We start from the raw sequence: 9,628 nt of genomic DNA on the forward strand, positions 1-9,628 counted from the left end.
CCAAGGATTGTACTGACTCTTTAGATATTTGGGGTAGTATGGACATTTAAACAGTATTGATTCTTCCAGTTTATGAGCTTGGATTCCCTTTTATTTGCTATGTCTTCTTCAGTTTCTTTCATCAGTGTCTTATAGTTGTAGGTGTCAGGCCTTTCACCAAATTGGTTAAATTTACTCCTAAGTGTTTATTCTTTTTGGTGCAGTTGTAAATGGAATTTTTCTTAATTTCTCTTTCTGATGGTTTGTCAGTGATGTGTACACACACAGCATATTTCTATCTGTTGATTTTGTATCCTGTAACTTTTGTGAGTTCTGTTTTTTATTCCTAACAGTGTTTTTTGTGGAACCTTGAGGCTTTTCTATATTTAATATCACATCACCTAGAAATAATGAGTTTTACTTCTTCCTTTCAATTGGATGCCTTTTATTTCTTTTCTTGTCTATTTACTGTATCTAGGACCTCCAATACTATGTTGAATAAAAGTGGCTAGAGTGGGTATCCTTGCACTGTTCCTGATCTTAGGGGAAAGTATTTCAGATTATTGTCATTGCTAGTAATGTTAGCTCTCGGCTTTGTCATATGTAACCTTTATTATGTTGAGGTTTGCTCCCTCTGTAGTCACTTTGTTGGGAACTCTGAATCAAATATGGAAATTTAATTTTATCAGATTTTTTTATTCATGTACTGAGATGATCAGAGGTTTTTAATGAACATTTTTTAATTAAAAAAAAATTGTTTCCTAAGGTAACAATCCATTTAAAGATACTAAAAAAATATGGCTAAATTCCCCATGTGGTACAGTATATCCCTAACCTGCTTAACATCTGGTGGTTTATACCTCCCACTTCCCCCCACCCCGTTTTGCCTCCCCACTCCATTAGTAACCACTAGTTTGTTCTCTGTATCTGCAACTTTGCTTCTTTCTTGTGATTTTTACCAGTTTGTTGTATATTTTAGATTCCACATAAAAGTAGTATCATACAGTATTGTCTTTCTCTGTCTGACTTACTTCACTTAACATAATGCCACCAAGTCCATCCATGTTGTTACAAATGGCTATTTCATTTTTTTTATGACTTCATGTATGTGTGTGTGTGTGTGTGTGTGTGTGTGTGTGTGTGTGTGTACTGCATCTTCTTATCCAGTCATCTGTTACTGGACATTTAGGTTGCTTCTTTGTCTTGACTATTATAAATTGTGCTGCTATGAACATCAGGGGTGCATATGTTTTTTCAAATTAGAATTTTTCTCCAGATATATGCCAGATACAGGAATGGGGTTACTGGATCATATGGACAAGTCTATTTTTGTTTGTTTGTTTGTTTGTTTTTTGAGGAATCTCCGTGCTGTTCTCCATAATTGCTGCACCAGATTACAGTCCCACCAACAATGTAGAAGGGTTCTTCCCTTTTCTCCATACCCTGTCCAGCACTTATTATTTGTAAGATTTTTGATGATGGCCAGTCTGACCAGTATGAGGTGATACCTCGTTATAGTTCTGATTTGCATTTTTCTAAGAATTAGTGATATTGAGCATGTTTTCACGTGCCTGTTGGCCATCTGTATGTCTTCTTTGCAGAAATGTCTATCTTAGGTAATATCACATGCAAATATTTTCTCCCATCCTGTAGGGTTTTTTTGTTTTTTTTTTTTTCTTTAATGGTTTCCTTTGCTGTGAGAAAAGTGTTTAATTAGGTTTCATTTATTTATTTTTACTTTTGTTTATTTTGCTGTAAGAGACATACGAAAAAAAAAATTGCTGCAACTTATGTCAAAGAGTGTTCTGCCTCCGTTTTCCGGGGGGGGGTGTTATAGTCTAAACTTACGCTTAGGTATTTAATCCTTTTTGAGTTTATTTTGTATATGGTGTTAGAGAATGTTCTAATTTCATTTTTTTTTCACATGTAGCTGTCCATTTTTCCCATCACCACTAATTGAAGAGACTGTCTTTTCTCCACTGTATATTCTTGCCTTCTTGTCATAGATTAATTGACCATAAATGTGTGTGTTTCTGGGTCTCTTTTTCCTGTTTTATTAATGTGTGTTTCTATTTTTATTATTGATATATTTGTCTATTTCGGGGCTATTGTGTTTACTGTATCTTTGTAATATGTTGTAAAGTCATAGAACATGATTCCTCCAGCTTCTTTCTTCTATCTCAAGAGTGAGAAGTTCTCTTAGCTTTTGTTGTAAAACTGGTTTGGTCCTGAACTCTCTTAGTTCTTGCTTGTCTATAAAGCTTTTAAATTCTCCATGAAATCTAAAGTAGGACGTTGCTGTGTAGATTATTCTTGGTTTTAGTTTTTTTCCTTTCATCACTGTATGTAATGTGACACTCCCTTCTTATCTGCATAGCTTCTACTGAAAACTGAGCTGATAGTCTTACGGGAATTCCCTTGTAAGTTATTGGTTGTTTCTCCCTTGCTGCTTCTCATTCTCTATTTACCTTTTTGTCATTTTAATGATAATGTGTCTTACTGTGCTTTTCTTTGGGTTAATCTTGTATGGGGCTTTCTCTGCTTTCTGGACATGGGTGATTGTTTCGTTCCCAGGGTAGGGAAGTGTTCCACTATTATGTCTTCAAATATTTCTCAGGCCCTTCTCTCTTCTGCTTCTGGGACCCCTATAATTTGAATATTAGTTGCACTTGATGTTGTCCTAGAGATCTCTTAACTGTACTAATTAGTTTTTTATTGTTCTTTTTCTGTTTGGCAGCAGTGACTTCCACTACTCTGTCTTCCAAGTTGCAGATCTGTTCTTCCACATCATTTAGTCTACTATGATTCCTTGCAGCATTTTTCACTTTACTTATTCCTTATCTCTCCTTGGTTGCTCTTTATGTTTTCTACCTCTTTGGGTTTTTGTTTGTTTGTTTTTTGTTTTTAACATTGTTTTATTGATTTATAATCATTTTAGAATGTTGTGTCAAATTCCAGTGTAGAGCACCAATTTTTCAGTTATGCATGAAACAGACATATATTCATTGTCACTTTTTTTTTTCTGTCAGCTACCACAAGATCTTGTGTATATTTCCCTGTGCTGTACAGTATAATCTTGTTTATCTATTCTGCATTTTGAAATCCCAGTCTAATCCCTTTCCACCCCCAACCCCCTTGGCAACCACAAGTTTGTATTCTAAGTCTATGAGTCTGTTTCTGTTTTGTATTTATGCTTTGTTTTGTTTGTTTGTTTGTTTTACATTCCACATATGAGCGATCTCATATGGTATTTTTCTTTCTCTTTCTGGCTTACTTCACTTAGAATGACATTCTCCTACCTCTTTGTTAAGAACTTCTAACTTCTTGCACTATGCATCCATTCTCCTAAGTTCTCTGAGCATCTTTACAATCCTTATTCTGAACTCTTTCTTTGGTAAACTGACTATTTCTGCATCACTTAGTTCTTATTCTAGAGTTTTATCTTATTCCTTCATCTGGAACATGTTCCTCTGCTGTGTCATTTTGTCTAAGTTACTGTTTATATGTGTGGTAGATTAGTTACATTTCCTGAACTTGGAGAAATGCTTTTCTGTAGATGTCTTAGGTGTTGCGGCAGTGCACTCCTATCACGTCACACAAGCTGTCTGCTCTGTTAGTGCCCCTTGAGTAGTTGTGTGGGTCCTTCCGTACTGGTAAGTTGTTTTGTGGTTAGTCTGTTAGGCTTGGTTGGCCCCTATCCTGGTTGGTTGCCAGGCCTTGCCTTCTGTGGATGCTGTTGTCTGATGCTTAGCAAGGCTGGTCCTGAGGTGGCTGACTGAAGATCCTTAAGGAGCCCTGGGACTAGTGCTGACTCCCTGTTGGATGGAGTAAGAGTCTTGAAGACCTGGGGCTGTTGTCCTCCCACTTGCAAGTGAAGCCAGGCCCTCGGGACAGTGCTGGACTACTGACAGGTCAAAGTGTTTTCTGGAGTCTAGCTGCAAGGCCCAGGGAATCTCAGAACTCATTTCGGATTGTGGTTGCGGTAGCTTGTTCCTGACTTGGCTGAGTATGCAGTCTGGGGGTGTCCGGAAGCTCACATTGGTCTGCTAGTGAACAGGGCCACCTGGACTTGGGGTATATTCTGGCCTGCTGTGGGTGGGCTGGGTCAGAAGACTGTGGGCTCATAGTTCTTGTGTCTGGTGCCTACCTCCTGGTAGCAAAGGCTTGTCTAGAGTCTAGTACAGGCTTCTTGGAAGGCCAAGCCATTGCCTGCCCAGTGGGACTTGGCCCTCTGCTGGGCAGGGCCATGTCTAGAGGCCCTGTGTCCCTGCCTAGTTAGTCATGGGGCCTAAAACTTCTTAGAACAAGTGCCCATAGGCTGTTGGAAGGGGCCAGGTCATGGTGCTAATGAGCTAGAGGGGTGATCCCAAGATGGCAGCTGCCAGCAGCATTGTTCCTTAGGTAGAATGTTTCAAAATATGGTGCTATCAATATTGACTTCCCAAGAGTGAGCCGTAGCCACTCCTCTGATTCTCTCTTAGAGACTGTCCAAGACTAGCAACTTGGTCTGGACTTGGCCTCTTTGAAATCGCTGCTTTTGCCCTGGGTCCCAGTTCATGTGAGATTTTCTGTACCCCCACTTAACAGTGGTGTGTCTATTTCCCCCAGTCCTGTGGAGCTGCTGAAATTAATCCCTTCTGCATTTTAAATGCTCTAGGGGTTCATCTTCCTGGTGTAGGACCCTGGGCTGGGGAACCTGACATGAGGTCAGAAACTCTCACTCCTGTGGGAGATCCTCTGCATTATAATTACTTGTTAGTTTGTGGGGAATATGGGATTTGGCTGTGTTGTTAAGTTCACCTCTTCTACCTGTCTCATTGGGTTCCTTTGTTGTCTTAATTTATGGGAGATCTTTTCTGGGAGTTTTCAGTTTTTACGTTGATAGTTGTGATTTTCGTGTGCTCCTGAGAGGAGGTGAGCTCAGAGTCTTTCTACTCTGGCCTTTTCTACTCTTCACTTAATCATAGATTTTTAGACTTCATTTTCTTAATGTGAGAAGTCACCTTGATCTATGAATATTGAACCATCTTTGTATTTCTGAATAAATACCATTCAGTGGTGTCTGATCCTTTAAATGTGTTGTTGAATTTGGGTTTGCTGATATTCTGTTGAGGATTTAAAAATTCATATTCATCGAGAATATCAGCCTATAATTTTCCTTCCTGTTGTCACTGTCTGCTTTTGGTATCTGAGGCCTCCAAAATGCTGGCCTCTAAAAATGGATTTGGAAGTATGACCGCTCTTCCATTTTTTGGTGAAGTTTGGGAAGGATTGCTGTTCTTTGAATATTTGGTAGAATTCAGGTGAAGCTGTTGGTTCCAGACATTATTTTCTGAGAATTTCAATAATACTGATTTAACCTATAGTATTAAGTCTCTTGATATTTTCTATTTCTTCATGATTCAGATCTTGGTAGATTATAAATTTGTAGGAATTTATCCATTTCTTTTAACTTGTCCAGTGTTCTAATCATACATTTTCATAATAATCTGTTATAATTGTTTCTATGGAACCAGCTCTTTCATTTGTCCTTTTGGTTTCTAAGTTATATTTATTTCCTCCATTTCTTTTTTAAGTGAGTATAGCAAAAATTTGTTAGTTTTACTGATTTTAAAAGAAACTGATCTTGGTTTCATTGATCTTCTTTGTCTTTTTAGTCTCTTTTTTCTTATTTTTCTAGTTTCTTGAGGTGTCAACTTAGGTTGTTTTTTCTGAGATTTTTCTTGTTTCTTGAGGTGTAGGTGCTTGCTCTGTCAGGCAATCCCTCTCAGAACTGGCTTTTGCTTCAGCCCGTAGTTTTAATATGTGTTATGTTTCCATTTTCATTTGTCTCAAGGTTGTTTTGATTTGGCTTTCGATATCTTTGTTAATGCATTGTTGCTTATTAGCGCTGGGTTTATTCTCCACATGTTTATAAATTTTTGTTTTTCTTGTAATTGTTTTCTGTTTTCATACCATTATGGTCAGAAAAGAATCTTGATGAGACTTTAATTTTATGAATTTGCTCTGACTTGTTTTGTGGCCTAACAGGATCTCTCCTGGAAAATGTTTTTCGTGCTCTTGAGAGGAATTTGTATTCTCTTGCCTATGGACAGTGTCTGTGTATATCTGTTACATTCATCTGGTTTAATGTGTCATTTAAGGCCTCTGTTTCCTTTTGATTTTCTGGTTGAATGATCTGTCCATTCGTGTAAGTGAGGTATTCTCATTTTTTTTTGTGTGTCACTATTAATTTATTTCTTCTATTCTTTTTTTTTTCTTTTGGTGGGGCAGGTAATTAGGTTTATTTATCTATTAATCCATATGGAGGTACTGGGGATTAAACCTAGGACCTCATGCATGCCAGGCAAGTGCTGTACCACTCTATACCCTCCTCCCTATTTCTTCTATTCTTGTAACACTTGCTTTTGTATTTAGATACTCCTATTTTGGTGAATGAAATGTTTCCAGATGTTATATACTCTTGTTGAATTGACCCATTTGCCAGTGTGCAATGCATTTTTTGTCTTTTGTGAAGTCTTTGTTTTAAAATCTGTTTGTCTGATATGAATATATTTATCTCAGATTTCTTTTGGTTTTCATTTGCATGGATTAGCTTGTTCCACCCTTCACTCAGTTTGTGTGTGTCCTTATATTATAGGTGAGTTTCTTGTAGGCAGCATGTAAGTGGATTGTTTTCCTTCTGTGTATTTTGACTGATAATTATGTCCTCTTGCATGTAAGATATTATTGGTATGTATGTATTTACTGCCATTTTGTTCATTGTTTTCTATTTTATATTTCCTCTTTTTAAATTTTTCTCCTGCTCTCTTCCTTTGTGATTTGAAGGCTTTCTTTAGTAGTATGCTTAGATTACTTTTTCTTTTTATTGAAGTGTAGTTGATTTGCCATATTATGTTAGTTTCAGATTTAAAACATAGTGATTCATATTTTTATAGGTATACTCCATTAAAAGTAATTATAAAATATTGGTTATAGTCCCTGTGTTGTACACGTTACATCCTTGTATGTCATTTTTTTATACCTAGTAGTTTCTAACTCTTAGTCTCTTACCCTTGTCTTGCCCCTCCACATTCCACTCCCCACTGGTAACCACTAGTTTGTTCTGTGTGTGAATCTGTTTCTGTTTTGTTTTTATTCATTTGTTTTATTTTTTTAGATTTTTATTTTAAGTGATATCATACAGTGTTTGTTTTTCTCTTCTGGCTTATTTCACTAAGCATAATACCCTCCAAGAACATCTGTGTTGTTGCAAATAGCAAAATTTGTTCTTTTTTATGGCTGAGTAGTTTTCCATTGTGTATAATTACCACATCTTCTTTATCCATTCATCTTCGATTGCTCCCATGTCTTGGCTGTTCTAACTAATGCTTCGAAGAACATTGGGGTGCATGTATCTCTTTGAAGTAGTGTTTTTGTTTTTTGTCATACATATACCCAGAAGTGAAATTGCTAGATCAGATGGTATTTTTAGTTTTTTCAGAGTCTCCATATTGTTTTCAATAGTGGCTTTACCAATTTACTGTCCCAACAACAGTGTACTAAAGTTCCCTGTTTCTCCACATTTTCTTGCCAGTAGTTGTTACTTTTTATTTTTTTTGATGATAGCCATTCTGACAGGGATAATTTTGATTTTGATTTGCATTTCCATTGCTGATGATTAGCAATGTTGAGCATCTTTTCATGTGCCTGTTAGCCATCTGTATCTCCTCTTTGGAGAAATGTTTATTGAGGTCTTCTTATTTTTTGATGGTTTTTTTTTTTGTTTTTTTTTTTTTTTGATACTGAGTTGAATGAGCTGTTTGTATATTTTGGAAATTAACCTCTTGTCAGATTGTTTCCAAATATCTTCTCTGATTCTGTAGATTGTCTTTTTGTTTTATTATAGTTTTCTTTGTTATGCCAAAGCTTTCAATTTAATTAGCCCTATCCCCTTTTTGTTTTTATTTATTTGTCTCAGGAGACTTATCCAAGAAAATATTGCTATGGCTTATATTAGAGAATGTTTTGCACATGTCTTCTTATAGCAGTGCTATGGCATCATGCACTAATACTAGGTCTTTAGACCATTTGGGGTTTATTTTTGTATGTGGTGTGAGGGAGTTCTCTAATATTGTTGATTCACATGAGGCTGTCCAGCTTTTCAGCACCATTTGCTGAAGAGACTGTTTCTTCACCATTGAATATTCCTGCCTCCTTTGTCATAGATTAACTGACCATAAGTGCATAGGTTTCTTTCCAAACTGTCTGCTGTTCCATTGATCTACTGCTTCTGTGCCAGTACCATACTGGTTTGAATACTGTAACTTTGTATAGTCTTAAGTAAGGAAGCTCAATATCTTTAGCCTTGTCCTTTCTCAAGATTTCTTTGGCTCATTGGGTGCTTTTGTGATTCCTAAGATATTTTAGGATTAATTTATTCTAGTTTTGTGAAAAACTTCATAGGTATTTTGATAGGGACAGCATTTACTCTGAAGACTGCTTTGGATAGTATGGCAATTTTGACAATATTAAATCCTCCAATCCAAGAGCATGAAGCAGCTTCCCACTTTCATTGTATCATATTCAGTTTCCTTCATCATCATGTTACAGTTTTGAGAGTATAAAATCTTTCACTTTCTTGGTTAAGTTTATTCCCAGGAATTCTATTATTTTGGTTGATTTAAATGGAATTGTTTCCTTGCTTTCTCTTTCTGGGAGTTTATTATTAGTGTGTAGAAAAACAATAGATTTCTGTATATTTATCTTGTATTCTGCAACTTACTAAATTTACTTATGAGTTCATAGTGTTTGTTTGGAGACTTCAGAGTTTTCAATTTAAAATATCATGTCATGCACAAATGATGACAGTTTTAAATTTTGTCTTCCAGTTTGGACACCTTTTATTTCTTTTCCTTTTCTGAGTGCTGTGGCTAGGACTTCCAGTATTATGCTAAACAGATGTGGGCAAAAGTGCATCTATGCTCAGATAATTTTTTCATGATCTTTTGTGATACTTGTGCATAGCAACCAATATTTGTCATCATATTTAAGTTGGTAGCAATTAAGTTTGAAGTTTTTCAAAGTCTCTACATTTTAACCCTCTCCCCACATGTTATTTTTTTTAGTTGAAATGCAGTCAGTTACAATGTGTCTATATCTGGTGCATGGCACAGTGTCCCAGTCATGCATATAAATGCATATATTCGTTTTCATAGTTTTTCCATTACAGGTTATTACAAGATACTGAACATAGTTCCCTGTGCTATACAAAAAAGTTTTTAAATTCTATTTTTTTGTAGTGGCTAACATTTTGTAAATCTCAAACTCACAATTTATCCCTTCCCACACCCTTTCCTCAGTAACCATAAGATTGTTTATGTCTGCAACCTATTTCTGTTTTGTAGATGAGTTCATAGTGTCCTTTTTTTTTTTTTTTTTTACATTCACATGTGAGTGATACCTACGTCATTTTTCTTTCTCTTTCTGACTTACTTCACTTAGAATGATGATCTATAGGTCCATCCATGTTGCTGCACATGGCATTATTTTATTCTTTTTTATTGCTGAGTAGTATTCCTTGTGTATATATACACCACAACTTCTTTATCCAGTCACCTGTCATGGACATTTGGGTTGTTCCATGTCTTGGCTATTGTAAATAGCGCTG

At 36.2% G+C, this 9,628-nt stretch overlaps 1 long non-coding RNA gene across 1 annotated transcript in view; it reads right to left on the bottom strand.

Annotated features, from left to right (window-relative positions):
* Positions 1–2,478: 2,478 nt before the first annotated feature.
* Positions 2,479–9,628, bottom strand: part of LOC116662093 — a 16,680-nt gene continuing 9,530 nt past the window's right edge. Inside the window, exon 3 of the long non-coding RNA XR_004318078.1 lies at positions 2,479–2,674. This is a non-coding gene — a long non-coding RNA (uncharacterized LOC116662093). The remainder of the gene's footprint in view (positions 2,675–9,628) is intronic.

Source organism: Camelus ferus, chromosome X (assembly GCF_009834535.1).
Source record: "Camelus ferus isolate YT-003-E chromosome X, BCGSAC_Cfer_1.0, whole genome shotgun sequence".
NCBI classification, from domain to species: domain Eukaryota; kingdom Metazoa; phylum Chordata; class Mammalia; order Artiodactyla; family Camelidae; genus Camelus; species Camelus ferus.